Here is a 13,123-nt window from a genome sequence, read left to right as displayed (position 1 = left end):
CGAGACAAAGGAGCCAGAGACAAGTTGAATTATCTGTAACCTACACGTTTTGAATTTTGTAATTTCTGCATAGAAATACTCTGGAGGACAGCATTTAGCTTCATTATGTTTGAATCAGTTTAATTACTTAATTTCTTATATTGATTTATAGGAATAAAACCTTTCATTGAATATAATCCTGCCTTCTATATTCAAATTTGTTTCAAAAATCCATGTTTTAAATGAAGAATATCTTGCCCTAGATTGTGTGGTCAGTTGCAACAGAACAGTAGAGAACTCAGGGACCTGGGGGCAGAATTTAGATCCAGCTTGCTGAGGATTATGATAAGTCTGATGCTTCCCTCAAGCATCTGTCCAGAAGGGGCCTCAGATTTGTAAAATAGGACTAAAGTTCTTCCTCAAGTCAGTGTTCATCCTTTATATGATTTCTGCTTTATGCAAAATTGATTTCGATTTTGTGAGTTAAAGTGCTTGGTATAATTACTTGGAAATAAATGTACTAGCTTGTTTTGCTCCCAGAGAGATGTTTTATATTACAGTTGCTACTTTCTTTGTCTGGCTGAGTTTGAAATATTGAAAGCAACAGATCCCTAACTCTTTCTATGAAAACATCTCAGTAACATTGCACAGCACACTCATATAGAATCGTGCTGGAAGCTGGAGTAGATTTGCCAGATCCTTGAACCACACGTAGCACAAAATGGAGTGAGGGAGGAGGAGGAAATCTTTAGGATGAAAAATATCTCTTTTAGATCTTTTCAATGGCACAAGACAGAGCATCCTAAAGCCCATTCTAATTTCCTAAGCCCAGAGAGTTCCTTACAGTAGCCAACAATTTCTTGTATTGAAGGACTCTGGGTTATCTGCATTTCCAAAATTGCTATAGATGTCTGTTCCATTCAGCCTTCATCTTCTTCTCTTTCATAATTGAAATTTCACTACTTGTCAGAGAATCACAGAATAGTTGGGATTGGAAGGCACCTCTGGAGATCATCCAGTCCAACTGCCTTGCTCAAAGGGTCAGCTAGAATGGGTTGCAAAGGCCATTGTCCAGTTGGGTTTTGAATGTCTTTAAGGATAGGGGCTCCACATTCCAGTGGTTTTGTTTTGGTTTGGTTTTTGTTTAGTTTTTACACCCTTCAGGTGCTTAGATACACTGATAAGATTCTCCTTATGACAGATGAAAAAGGTATATAATGTTATTAATCTGTAATAACTATTTACCATTTTCTATATTGTAAATGCTTAGTGCAGACATAATGTGTAAACATTCAGCTCGGTTTCAGTAAATATTTGAGGTGTAATGGACCACATGGACACCAGGGTTCTTTTAGGATCAGTAACTGCTACTGCTTTATTGATGACATAACTTCAACTCTCTCTTACTGAGGGCATAACTTCATCTCTCTTACTGAGGACATAACTTCATCATCTTTATTGAGGACAGGCTCCATTCTTATACCGTTGCCCCACAGCAGTACTTTTCCACTCACTATTCATTGGTCAACGACTTTGCCCGGCAACAGCAAACACCCAACAACTTCCATGCCTTAACTGCTAGAGAACAAGCAACCCAAGATAGCAAGGCGTCTCCTGAATCACCCTTCTTTGTTCCCCCTAAACTCTTTACATTCCTGATGGCCCTGTCGTTAAGAGTCCGATGTTAATCACCAATCGTGGGGCTTGTCGACCCCCATGGCCACACTCCCACAAATACTTATCACCAGGGAGATCCTGGGAATTGTATAGCATGGAATGAAACCTAGCATGACAAGAAATATCAAATATGAGCTTGAAGTAGAATTTTTTACAACGTGACCAAGTATCCTCTTCTAAGGTAGAGGAATATGTCCCTTTTTCAAGCTCTTCAAACACAAACTTGTCAGTCTATATCAATTAGCAATAAGATATGTTTGAAGCTGACTTGGAGTAGGACGAAGCTCTGTCGTCTGAATACTGATGACTGGATGAATCGCCAATCACTCTAGAACAAGACAGTTTTCTATTATACTCTTTAATCTATCTTCACATTATAGAATATATCAGGAAACAAAATTAACAATTTCCTCAAAATCATCTACTGGTTTGGCAATAATAGGTGTTTTGATCAAATCAATTTTAATGACTAATACACATCTTAGAACAAGAAAGTTATGAGGAGTAGTCAGCATGGAAATCGTGCTCGACCAACCTCGTTGCCTTCTATGATGGCATCACCAGCTGGGTAGATGGGGGGAGAGCAGTGGATGTCATCTACCTTGACTTCAGCAAGGTTTTTGATACTGTCTCCCACGACATCCTGCTGACAAAGCTGAGAAAGTGTGCGATAGATGAGTGGACAGTAAGATGGGTTGAGAACTGGCTGACTGGCTGAGCTCAGAAGGTGGTGATCGGCAGTGCAGAGTCTGGCTGGAGACCTGCGACAAGCAGTGTTCTCCAGGGGTCGGTGCTGGGTCCGGTTCTGTTCAACATCTTCATCAATGACCTTGGTGAGGGAATAGTGTCCACCCTCACCAAGTACGCCAATGACACAAAGCTGGGAGGAGTGGCTGACACTCCAGAAGGCTGTGCTGCCATTCAGCAAGACCTGGACAGGATGGGGAGCTGGGCAGGAAGAAATCAAATTAAAACGAAGTTTAACAAGAGTAAGTGTAGAGTCCAGCACCTGGGAAGGAACAACCAGATGTATCAGTACAGGCTGGGGGATGACCTGCTGGAGAGGAGCTCTGTGGAGAAGGACCTGGGGGTCCTGGTGGACGACAGGTTGACCTTGAGCCAGCAGTGTGCCCTCGTGGCCAAGAGGGCCAATGGGATCCTGGCGTGCATTAAAAGGAGCGTGGCCAGCAGGTCAGGGAGGTGATCCTCCACCTCTACTCTGCCCTGGTCAGGCCTCACCTGGAGCACTGTGTCCAGTTCTGGGCTCCCCAGTACAAAAAAGACAGGGATCTCCTGGAAAGAGTACAGCGGAGGGCCACAAAGATGATACGGGGCCTGCAGCATCTCCCCTATGAGGAAAGGCTGAGAGACCCGGGTCTGTTCAGCCTGGAGAAAAGAAGACTGAGGGGGGATCTTATCAATGTTTATAAATACCTGAAGTGTGGGAGACAGAGGGATTTGGCCAACCTCTTTTCAGTGGTTTGTGGGGACAGGACAAGGGGCAGTGGCCACAAAATGGAGCACAGGAAGTTCCACACCAACATGCAAAAGAACTTCTTCACGGTGAGGGTGACAGAGCACTGGAACAGGCTGCCCAGGGAGGTTGTGGAGTCTCCTTCTCTGAAGATATTCAAGGCCCGTCTGGACGCCTACCTGGGCAACCTGCTCTAGGGAACCTGCTTTGGCAGGTTGATCTCTTGAGGTCCGTTCCAACCCCTACAATTCTGTGATTCTGTGAACTACCAGTTATTTCTGCTGTACTTTGTTTCTATTAGGAACAAACCAAGAATTAGAAATCAAGAGAGCTCTCACTCATATTTTTTCTCTGATTAAAAAAAAAAAAAAAAAGCTTCATGCCTTTGAAAGAATTTATAAATAACATCAAAACACTTAGTGCTTTGCCTGCAGAAATCTATGTAATCAAATTTCCCCCACTACATCCACTGTCTTCATAGTGAAGTGGTGAGTATCAGTTTGGGAAAGTTTATTTCATAAGCACAAAATGAAGTGTAGCTACACCATGGTGGCAAGCCCAGCAAAAACCTGTGGAAATTTGCAATATATAATCTGTATGTATGAGTTTTTTTTACTACTAATCTGAATGTCTGAAGTTTGCTATTCAAAATTAATAAAGCAACATAATAAATCCACATTTAAAGAGAGTACAATCCCTATATTTATAATACCGTGGTAATGAAATTATAACCTTAACTCTGTACTCAGAAATAAAACAGTTGAAAAAAAAACAGGTTTGTAAAACTGGCAGTTGTTTTAGGTTGCTCATTTTGCTCCAATGCCAGTTTAAAAGATACTTTTAATTTGCCCATTCAGTGAAAGTAGTGCAGATAGACACTACCTAGCAATCTAAACTGGGAGATTTCAGTTAGTCATAGAATCACAGAAAGTCATAGAATCACTTTGAATGGTTTGGGTTGGAAGAGACCTTAAAGATCACCCAGTTCCAGGCTCCCTGCCATGGGCACGGACACCTTCCACCAGACCAGGTTTCCCAAAGCCCCATCCAGCCTGGCCTTGAACACTTCCAGGGATGGGGCGTCCACAGCTTCTCTGGGCAAGCTGCTCCAGTGCCTCACCACCCTCATAGGAAATAATTTCTTATATCTAAACTAAATCTAATCACTTTTAATTCAAAGCCATTATTCCTTGTCGTATTGGTACACTTGTCATATTGGTACACTCCCTTATAAAGAGTCTCTCCCCATCTGTCTTGTAGGATGGGGATTGTAGCATTTTTGAGTCCAATAAATCCCGTACGAGGTTTGCAATGAAAACAGGCAAGATTATTTGCAGTCTTTCAGGTGAGTCCCTCCAAAGACGTGCAGAGCGAAGGTCCATGCTGTATAACTTCTCTCTGGAAACCCTGGGCTCCCTGTTGAGCCCGGTGGGAAAGAAAAGTTGTCCCCCTCCTGAGAGCCGAGGGGCCGCTTCTGACTCAAAAACCCGTACTCAGCTGCCACCTGCTGGAAGTTGGCCATCGTTGCATTTTCTTAAACCAAAACGTCGTGTTTGTTTTTCGTTTGTTTGGTTTGGTTTGGTTTTGTTTACTTGTTCTATTTTGTTTTTCTTTCCTAAACTTCGTTCTACATTATATTAGTACTACTTCATCTTTCAATAATTTTAATTCAACAATACTGTAGGGCTGCATAATTTATTCCAAGACATTTCTGTACAGTCAGCTTCCATCCTTAGTTTAATAATAAAGCAAATAATTTTACAAGGAATTCTGACAAAATCCACTTAAGTACATATTCTACTACTTTTTTACAGGATTCAGACAATTCTAGGCACTTTCACAGATCATAAGGCCCTTGCATTACTACACCATAACATTAGTATCATTACAATATAAATTATTTCATAAATAGAATTCATATTACTATTTCTACACCTTGAAGCTGTGATTGGAACTGTATAAGACTTTATAAAAGTGGCTTTAGAAGTATGTGTTTTTTTATAAGGTGCTATCTGCATTGACTTCAATGAGGCCGTGTTTCCCCAAGAATCCCTTGTCTACAAAATTTTCTGTATAGGAGTGCTGGTAAAAGCAGCAGCAAACTGTTTTGTTTCATGTTGTGAAATCTGAAATGTGTTGCTCTGCCAGAGAGCTTGTTTGGGGTTAGTTTGACAGGTGTGTAAAGTGAGTGAGTCCTTCTTTCTGTTCAGAAGTCTTCCTTTGCTGCAAAATGAGAATGTTGTAGGGGTGATATCTGTGGCCTTTCATAGGACCTTTCATAGGCTTGTAAGGTGAGACTTTTGTTGAAGAGCTCTAGGTCAGAATTTATATAATAAGTACTGCTTTTAATTAAACATTATTAGTTAAATCAGAAGAGAATGTCTCTGTCCTGGACTCACCGCTCATGGCCTTTTCCCTGGGATCTACTTACCAAAAATGAGGTGTGAGATATTGTTTGTTCCCCCACAGGATTTCAGAAAGCTGCTAGCATTTCCTTTTCCCCATAAAGAAATCAGTGTCACCAAGATTTAGAGGTTTCAGGGGTGGCAACACATTATTGCTCAGAGTACACTCTGTGAGGTGTAAACGGAGAGAAATGGTGAATCTCTGCAGAGTGCCATGGGGGAAATGTGGGGATCATCACATTGTCGATGATGACGTGTGGGGTACTGTTACCAAGTAGTCCACCCACCATCCAAAGCAGCAAAGTGAGGAGGTGAGTATAGAACCATAAAACCATTGAATCATTCAGTTCGGAAAAGACCTCTAAGGTCATCTAGCCCAGCTTTTAACCTAGTACTAAAGTCCACCACTAAACCATGCTACTAAGTTCTAAATCTACACGTTTCTTACGAAGACCTCCAGAGATGGTGACTCAGCCACTTCCCTGAATGGAATGGTTGGCAACACCATCGACCTTAGTGTCTGCTGTAGAAAATGAAGACATGCATACTATCGGAATGTGCAATGCATCGTGTAGAGCTGGGAGCTTAGTCGCTGTTGAAGAGTTAAGGGAACACATAACAGGAAACATAACTAGATTTCTTTATGTCAAAGGAGTATTTGTTTAAAACGGAAATCCTTGTTTCAGGATACCTGGAGCTTTCCTTAGACAGACTGTATACTTCCTTTGAGTGACTGGGAGTCTAGAAACTTCTCCAAAGTCCCAGGTCTACATACATCAATCAGGAAAGTGTCACTGATATGGTCTTTGTCCTGCTTCTTATTTTTCTCCTTTGTCACCACTTTGTCTTCCCCAGCTCCCAGTACCATGTCCATAAATTCTTCCTTTTGACGGTCTTTACCCTCTGTGCCTACTAGTCCCCACTTCCAGGGCTATGAAGCAATCCTGGGATGTATTATGTAGTGCAAACTACAGCAGCAATGACAACTCTTGGGCTCTCTCTTTGGAGAATATTAACTGCAAGTGCTTTTTTCTCTGCTGTATACAGATTTCTGTGAAGGAGCAGAGCCTGGTATAGCTTTCCCATCTGCTCCTTGCATGCTGAATCCCTATAAACTCCAAGACAGCTAGGTCTACCTAGAGAAGCAAGCAATGTACCATTTCTTAATGTGCCTTTTGTAGCAGAATATAAAAGTTATATTTGATTCCTGATTCCAATTTCAGATTTCAAATGAAACAGGATTGCATAGGACACCAAGCTGCTTTCAGAACAGAAGACTCTTGTTCCTTTGGCTATACGTAAGCACTAGCTCATATTTGTGAACAAAGGCTTTCTAAGGCAAGCCCCACAATAAGCAGAGAAAATCATGCTACTGAGACTAAGGCTGAGGGATACAACATACCTAAGAAAAAAATCTTACAGCAGTTGTAGCCTCTCTGCTTTTCAAAATGTTCATCTCCGTCATCTTGGGAAAATTTAAAAAAATTCAGCAGGCATTTCAGCAATTTTCCAGATTTTTGTACCTTACAGTACAGAATAAACAGCATCTTCGGCCCTACTCCACACTCTGCAAGTTACTCTCCAATCAGAGAGCCCTTCTGTGACTGTGCTTATCATATGGATACAAAAGGAGTTTACTTTAAAAATATAATCAATTCAAAAGTAATTAATAAACATTTTGCAATGTTACTCCTTTGTGCTCACTGGTTTTCTTTAATAGCTATTCGTTTTGACTTACAGAAACTAATACAGCATGTGAGAGATATAGTAAAGGTGGTTCAAATACCTTCTGATAAATACTGTTGTTTTCCGTATTTCTCCCCAGTAGAACATAAAGAAAACCAGGCAGGACTCTGGGCATGTGAATGCCTCTCATCTGGGTGTTGTTGCAGCCTCTTAGGAGCACTCTACTGTTTAATATGTACGACAACACCTCATGGATATACCAGTCTTTTCTCAACACATGAAATTTCTTACCCGTTTTCCCTGTAGAGCCTGAGGAATGAAAGGAATGGGTCTGAGTTACTTGTGCCTTTACCACACTTTAGCACTTGTGTCTTTACCACAACTATTAGATCCACAAATTATACTGAGAGCACTGTAGGGGTGGGAAATTACTTGGGCTCTGGAAGGAAAACCAATGTTTATACATTCTAAGACAAAAATAAATATTTTGGCACAGTCTTGTTGTAAAGGCATTGTGCACTGCTGAGCTGCTTCACTGGGCATCAGAGGGATGGGGACGGGGAAAGAACATGCTGCATTCACAGAATCACAGAATCATCTAGGTTGGAAGAGACCTTCAACATCACTGAGTCCAACCTCTGACCTAACACTAACAAGTCCTCCAGAAATTCAGAAACAGAATGTGACCATCAGTCCCCAGTTCTTCAGGAAGCACAGAGATCAAATGCATTTTAAGAAGGCATTGGTGTGATAAAGATGATGTTATATTAAGAAAAGGTGCTAATCCAGGGGAGGGTGGTCACGAAAGAAAATCTACAAAAGTATAGTTCTGTTTTTGAAAGTGGTTACCTGGGTATTGTTAAAATGTGTTATCACAGACATCAAGATGAGAAACTAGTCCATGACCTACTTGTTTTTTTTTTTTTTTTTCCAATTTTGTTAGACTGACACCTAAACCCTGATTTTTTAAATATACATATTTTTTTAATTTTGACAAATACACATACAAGCACTATGCCACCTGATGATCTCTCCTAATGACTTGGTTTGTGGAAACCTTATTAGCTTTCTGTTCTAGAAAGCCAGGCATATGTTAAAAGCCTAAAAGGGGCTGAATTTTTCTTACAAAAGCATATAATTTGAAGCAGTCCAGCTGTGTATTTAGTGTCAGGAAACAAAACCCTGGAGGGGAAAAAAAAAAAAAGTGTGGAAAATCCAACTCTTTGGTAAAGATTTGTAGCTGTAGTCCACTTAATTTGACAGTATTTGTCACAAAGCCAGAAAAGAATTTTGCACTGTGATCTGACTTCTTTGGATGGCCTGGATAATTAAAGCTGTGCAGACATCTTCACTGAAGGCGTAGTTGCTTGGAAATGTAGGGGGGAAGCTCTCAGGAGCTGTTAACAGCCATCTGTTAATAATCTGATATAGTGTTCAATAGGAGTTTGAGGGCTGCAAACACCCTGACATGGGGACATGTGTCACACCTGGCCAAGCAGATCATGTCTAATGCTTTGCTGGCCAATAAGACTTGTCATAAAATATCAGTGCACCTAGATCATTTTTTAACACCTAGTTCCCAGCCTGCTTTCTAAATCTTGCACCATTTCCCTGCTGACAGCACAAAAGCAGAGGCATCAGACTTGCTTTTTATTCTTTTAAATTGGTTGTCATAGAGTGGGATCTATCCAGTCTAAAATCCAATATTGATTACTTCTCAACAGCATTTTCCAGTCTGATATATGATGATGGCTGAAATGGAAAGTGAAATATGAATGGAGTTCGGCACCATCCAATATGCTAAAGTATTTGTGATGGGGACTTGCACACTACCACCATAAACCTTTCTAGGGTTCATTTTGACCTCCCACTAAGAAAAAAAAAAATCACCTTTGGACAGAAACAGATTTTTTTTTTCTTGGACACAAAAAGCTTCAATTTTTCCAACATTTTAGGTATCAAAAGTGTGGAATATCCACTTATTCCAATACTCAGCAATATTTTGGAGTGGAATTTTCAACTTGATTTTCATCTAAGAACTTATGAGAGTGCTATTTTTTTTTTCCAGCTATTTTGGAAAGTAAAAGAAAATATCATATGCATAAAATATTCCTTGCTTATCGGCTTCCTACAGGAGTAGATGTGAACGAGCAGCATTCTGCCAGACCTAACAGTTCTTAGCACTTTGGACCTTTAAAATGTTGCTCGCTCGCCAACAGCAATTAACTAATGGCAAATGATTTATTTGAAATAAACCTTCCCTTCAATTAAACATAACATTTCTTCAGACTTCTATCTTGGTATTTTAAATTAATGTATATTTTACTTTCATTTTTCTTCATCAGGTCAGAAAAACGCTAAAATCATTCCTTTTTTTTTGTTTTTTTTAATTTCTCCTTGACTGGTATATTGTTGTTTGTCTTCAAATCTTCTACACAGGTAGGTCAGACCAGCTAATTAATTCTGTTGTTCTGGTTCTGTTTGCAAATAATAATGAAATTAGGTAATTATGAAATCTACTAGTATCTCTTTGTACAAAAGATAAATTGAATAATATTTAGTAATAATGCACAGGTTTGGCTGAAGCAGCTCCCAAGTATTTTAATGCAAATGTTTTTGACTAAGTTAAAAAAGTGTTACAGTCAACAGGAAAACAAAAGTTGCTTAGAACTGTCTTTAGCACAAATAAAACTTTTATTTTATTTTATTTTATTTTATTTTATTTTATTTTATTTTATTTTATTTTATTTTTTAAAAATTACATGTTCTTTTGCTGGAGTAGGAGAGACACTTTAAGCTGGTGCTTGCAGACAAGCCAAGATATCAATGTCAGTTGCCTCTGTGCAACTCTACCAATCTCAGTGCCACGAATGTAGTTTAGAGCAGAATCTTGTCTCTGTTTTCTAATGCAGTCTGCTAACATGAAATTATTCAGTAGTGTCAGTGAAAGCAGAATCAAGCATTCAAAATTTTCTTTCACTCTAAGTCCTTTATGTCTCTTTTGATGCTTTTCCCTTCCATTTCGAGGCTCTTTGTTACTTCCCTTTCCAGGGGAGTTTATTAGTTACTGTCCTTGCCACCCTAGTTCTCTGTGCTGACATGCCTGTGAGCAATGCTGATGTGATGCTCTTTGCATGGCAGAAGTTGGAAAGACAATGGACATTTACAAAACGAAAAGTGGATTGGAAAGGAGCAAACCCACATTTTTTTCCCTTCCTTCTGGGAAATAATAAGAGTGGTCTTTAATGGGGTTAAAAGGTCAAAAGACTGCATGAAAGAAAGGAATAACATTTGAAGTCTTTTTTTTTTTTTAATATATCACTGCTGTTAACTTACACAGCATCACATGTAGCACACATGTACCTTCAAATATATATGCAGAGACAGACAGCCATGCACCTAGCTGTCCTATGAGCGGATACAATGCTCTTTCTGGACTGAATGGGAAAAAAGATGTCTCAGATATCTGTCCAGATTCTCCAGCAAACACTGCAGTGCAGAATTCCAGCAGCAGAAAGACACAGCAGGGACTAATGCTTTAGTACCAAACAGCCTCACACTTGTTTTTTCTACACTGGTATGACAGACCAGTACAAAAGTCAGCATGCAGGGCTGGACAAAAGAGAGTCTTGCTCTTTACATTGGGAGGCTATATTAATTTGACTCATGCTTTTGGTAGTTTCAATAAACAGAGCTTTTGTGAAGTCTACCTGAAAGGATAAGGATATTCTCCTTCATATTGTAAACCCCTGAAGAGTCAAGTTTTGGCTATAGCCTCTGGACTTCATACCTGTTTATCCTACTGATGTTGGTGTCTTGGGTCCTGCACTAACATGACTAAATCTGTCCAGTAGGATGACTTTTCAATGCCTTTTCTACATTTTGGAGATTCACAACTCCTTCACACCATCAGGCAGACAAATAAATACCTTACGTAAACAGTGGATGTTTGAGTAATTTGACTGAAATAAAAGTTTGTAAAAGAAAATACTTTTAACAGTTATCTGAAAACCAGGATAGCTAGGAGGTTTCTGTTTCACTTGCCCTGGGTTATACTAGTTCACCTTGTGTATACTTTTTATGAGGTTTCTAAATCATTTGAATCCTTTTGCAAATTTTACGAAGCATCTCCATAATAGAATAGAAGAACAGACACTAAATACTTGTAAATTGCCAAAAAGTCTGACAAAATGCAAATGACAAGATGAAAATGCACTTTTTTTTTTTTTTCCCCCAGGCTTGCGCTGTGATTTGTTATTTTGTTCGAGAGAAAGAAGCCACTGATAAATGTATCAAAGAGCTTTGAATAGAGCTGTTGCTCAAAGACAATTCTGCAGTGTTTTCTTGGCAGTATGTCAGAAGAGGAGCTACCTTCTTGTTGCTGGTTCTGGCAAAGAAATCAGAGCTTTTCCAGTCTGCAAATGGCAGAACACCAAAATGTTATGTGGCTGTGTTGGCAAATATAATGAGGAGTTTCTTTCATTAATGAAAGATAATACGGATATACAGAATCCATGTTTCAAATTTTCTGTCTGGTGGATATAATCCTGTTACTAGAAGTGCTAGAGATGAGGGGAATAAGGCTTTTTTTGTTGTTTGTTTTCTTCTTCTTCTTTTTCTTTTTCTTTTTTTCTTTTTTACTGACTCTGCTTCTAATTTGTTGTGTGGCCATAAAGCAAGACAGTTCACATCTCTGTGCCTCTGTTTCCTCATCTGCAGGTTGGAGACAATAAGTACTACCTTTCTGGGCTGTTGTGAGGCTGAATAGATCAGTATTTTTTTAATGACTATCATATGAAACATGCCAAATAAATCCAAAATAATGAAAAGTAAATATGATCAGACCCATCACTGCTCCTTTTCTGTTTTATGTCCCTTGGAGCAAATTAAATGTGCATGAGACCTGAAATATTCCAATGTTACCTCTGAACAACCACAGTAAAATTGAAAAATATTTATTTCAGATTCTAATTGAATTAGCATCATTACATAATTTTCACTTACATTCTTAAGTAATGCATTTGCCTGCTATATTCAGCTTGATCTCTCCTAAATAGAACCACAGACCAGTGCAGGTTGGAAGGGACCTTGAAAGATCATCAGGCTCAGGCTTTTGTGGGAAAAGGGAGCCTAGATGAGGTTATCTAGCACCCCTTCCACAAGAATATTGAAAGCTCCCTCTGATGGGAATTCTAGCTCATCCCTGAGGAAGTTAATACAGTGGCTGATTATTCTCATTGTAAAGAAATATATATATATATTATTTCTTATATCGAGACAAAACCTCTCGTGGTGCAGCTTGTAACCGTTTTCTTCTCTGTGAAGAGAGAGCCTCTATCCTCTTTTAGGCACCCTTAGTGCCTAAAGTACTGGAATACCGTGATGAGGTCCCCGCTAAGCCTTCTCTCCAGGGTGAGAAGCCTTCTCTTGGCTCTATCACCCTTCATATCTGCATGGTGATTGACTGTACATGGTGATTGACTCCTTTGACTATATGATTATTTTGCTCATGGGCTAAGAATAACTCTTAAGAAAAAGAGGGACTGCGCCTGTGACAACTATTTACTTCCTCACCCTGCCACAACGTTTGTGTGTGATGCCAGGGAGCTTGGCTGTAGTAATGACTATGCACGAAAGAACTAGATGGAGAGAGAGGCAGTTAAATAACCACAGCTTCACCAGATGCTCAGCTTTGCAAATGAGCTCTATGTGCAATTGTCATTCTACTACTAGTTCCAGCAATCTGAATGCACAAGTACCTGTTGGAGCCACCATACACCTGATCTAGAAGAACATTTTTTCTGCAATACATTTCCTATTAGTTTAAGCCATCTATATCGTTTCACTCCTTCACTGGAGCCATTCTTTTATTCCAGTGCTGCACTTCCCACACAGTTCTGCC

Source organism: Anser brachyrhynchus, assembly GCF_964034855.1.
Source record: "Anser brachyrhynchus genome assembly, chromosome: 1".
Classification (NCBI taxonomy): Eukaryota; Metazoa; Chordata; class Aves; order Anseriformes; family Anatidae; genus Anser; species Anser brachyrhynchus.
This window is presented reverse-complemented; position numbering follows the sequence as displayed.